Below are 3,139 nucleotides of genomic sequence, written 5' to 3'. Positions count from 1 at the left end.
GCTTGAATACACGTATGAGCAGCGCAGGCTCGTATCCGCGGCCTCCTTCTCGCGATACCTTGCCGCTCGCCCTTTTATCCCTCTGCGAGGGATAAAAGGGCACGCTGCCGAAAATTTAAGTCCAACGGCCCTGCCCGTTATGCCGGGGCTGGCCGAAACATCGCCAGGCTCTCGAACGAGTTGGTATTTTTAATTGACTGATTGTCGCTACTACGATTTATTTACACGGCGAAGCGGCGGATTTTCGGAATTGCCGAAAACTCGAGCTCAAACTCTCGCGCGATTTTTCAATTTTTAATCCTCACTTTTTTTTTCGTTCTATTTACTCATCTCGAAATTTATTTTCTTCAGGGCCATTCAGCTTTCATTGCTACCAGCCCCCGCCCGCGACTCGTCCGAATTCCAATTATTCTCTTACCTAATCGACATCGGAGACAATAATATAATCGATACAATTAACAAAGCTTCGCACCAGTCTTTTCTAATCTCAGCTTTTTATCTCTTCATTTCTGTAGCCCCTAAACTAACATCTTTTCAAGTAGCTCCGCCGCTCTATGACTAATCAAGCTTGCAACTACTTTATGGTGATTAATTTCAAGTCTAAATTATTAATAAAATTAATAAACACTCGCGTTGAGAAAAATCCCCACAGAGTATGAAAAAAAAAAAAAAAAAAGCTGTAAAAAAGCTTTGTGCTCGGATATTAAAAAGTCAAACTGCAAATAACCCGAAAAGCAAAATAGAAATGTATTTTCACCTCTGATTTTAAGTTTAATATTTATTCGTAATCGTAAGCTCGAGGTAATGTATAAAGCAAAATATTTGAAAAATTGAAAAATGCGGTAAAACTTCATAATGCTTTATAAATAATTTGACAATTTGTAATAGGCTAATCGGCCTAATGCAAATAAACTCGTTATCATTATCACTTACATCGAGAATATTTTTATCACAAGAATGTAATAAAATGCTTTAAAAATATAACAAAAGATGAAATTTATGCTTCAACTTGACTAGTTAATGGTTGACTCGGTACCGGTGACACTTTAAAAACGCATAACCTAGGCAACATTTTCATTGTGCGAAAAAAAGTTTATATCGGTCTAATGCGATCGAGAAAAAGGAATGATCAATTAATTAATAAAAAAGCGAAGCTATTGGACGAAGGCGCGTGAGAGACAGTCTGAGAAATAAATTTGATGAAATTCCGGCGATTCCTGAATTTGGCTGAAGTTCAATCAGCTCGGTTGCCAGCAGTCCAACGTAACGACTGACGTCCGCTTTCGACGGGTGGAAAACTCAAGTTTTTCCATGTTTTCTTTCTCAAAAGCCTCGTAAGGTAATGTTTTTTTTTTTTTAAAGAAGAGGAATCTGTGATAAATTATTTTCGCGATATAAACTTTTCCGAAACTCGAGCGCCGCACAATTTTTTCACAATTAATACAAAATTGCGAGTTCTCCCTTAAGGTACTGTGTTGAAAACTCGAAATAGTAAATAAAATAATTCGAAATTTATCCGGAACTGCGCTCGTCGTCGTCAGGGGACCTTAAGGGTGAATGATACAAAAGTCGAAATAATTAGAAATTGATGAAATTTGGTGATAATGTTCTTCAACATCAAGTGCGAAAACACAAATTTTTTCAAAATTTTCTTCTGTTTAGTTATCGAGTAATTACGCATTAAAGCAGATTTCTTATGCCCGGAATGTATACCTATATATATGGAAACGCTATGCTTATACACGTGAACTTTAGTGATCAATTACTCGATAACTGTACAGAAGAAAAATCTTAAAAAATTTGTATTGTCAAATTTGGCATTAAAGAATATGTTCACCAAATTTTATAAAATTCTGATCATTTTGAATTTTTTTATGTTTTTAGCATGGTTTAGCATGGCAACATTGTATCGCCTGTGCAATATATCCTTAAACTATCATCGACCCGAAAAAAGTGGAGCTCGACCGTGCTTTATCGGACGGCCGAACGACTTTGAGGTACGAAGATCTCGCGAACGAAAGGATTCCGGCTAAGAAAATCTGTCCGCTTTATTTCCCACAGAGTTTTGCAATTAACCGGCCCGAGAAAGAGAGCGAGAGAGAAAACGGTCCTCCCACTGCGAAGAGTCTCGCGTGTGTCATAGCGTTCCGCGGAGTTTCATTGCCGCGTGATATCGCGAGGAAGACTGAGAAAATGAGAGAGGGAGAGAGAGAAACACGACGGAGATCAGTTGCACTCGTGGTCGCCGGGTCGGTCTCTCGCGCGGCTTGAGAATCAAGATTTGCGCGAAGCGTGAATGGGACGAGGGCGTGGGAACGCAGCTCGCCAAGTGTTGTCGTCCATGTAAGCGCGGATAATGCGTCAGATACGCACAGAAACTAAAAGAGATAAAGAGAGAGAGAGAGAGAGAGAGAGCGAGAGAGATGCGTTGCGTTGCTAAAAAGCCTCGTCGAGCCTCTCCCTCGCCCTGCTCTTTGGTAATTGTCGTAATTTGTGCCGAGTGATTCACACATCAGGATCGACCGAGTGTGCTCTTCTCCGGAGCTGCGATATCTCGACGACGAGCTCTTCCCCTCGCTCACTTATGCTCCGCTCTAGAACTTTGTTATGCTCGTGAACGCGAGCTTCTCTCTTTCTCTCTCGCCATTGTTCAAGCCTTCCAGGACATTTGCTCGCTCACTTTTTATCGATGTGAAATTTTCCGAGTCGTTTTGTTTTGTTTTGTTTTGTTTTGTTTTGTTTTGTTTTTTTTCACGGATAGGAAAAGCTCGTACGAGGAGGACCGAATTCGATCGAAAAGCCTTTTTCTTCCTCTCGCGAGCTTCGATAGTCTTTCGTTCGTTGATTGGATTCGAATGGAGCTGTAAAAAGTTGAGGAAAGTCAAAATTTTGGTGAGGCTGACTCTAGGGATCGAGTCGCTCGACGGGAAGCGGATTGGCACAGAGTCTTTTGTGGTCGGAGCTAAAAGATCTATCGAAAATTACACTTTCGTAGGTTTTCTTGAGCTTCCATGGTTTTTTATTCAGCTTCATGGTTTCGCATCAACCTTTGTGGGCTCTCGCGACTGATCACGACTTTTCATAAGTTTTCATAATTTCTTTGGAGCTTCTCATGAGTTTCCATGATTTTTTATTAATT

This window comes from Venturia canescens, chromosome 11 (assembly GCF_019457755.1).
Source record: "Venturia canescens isolate UGA chromosome 11, ASM1945775v1, whole genome shotgun sequence".
In the NCBI taxonomy this organism is placed as follows: domain Eukaryota; kingdom Metazoa; phylum Arthropoda; class Insecta; order Hymenoptera; family Ichneumonidae; genus Venturia; species Venturia canescens.
The sequence above is the reverse complement of the archived record's forward strand: the minus strand, read 5'-3'. Positions refer to the sequence as shown.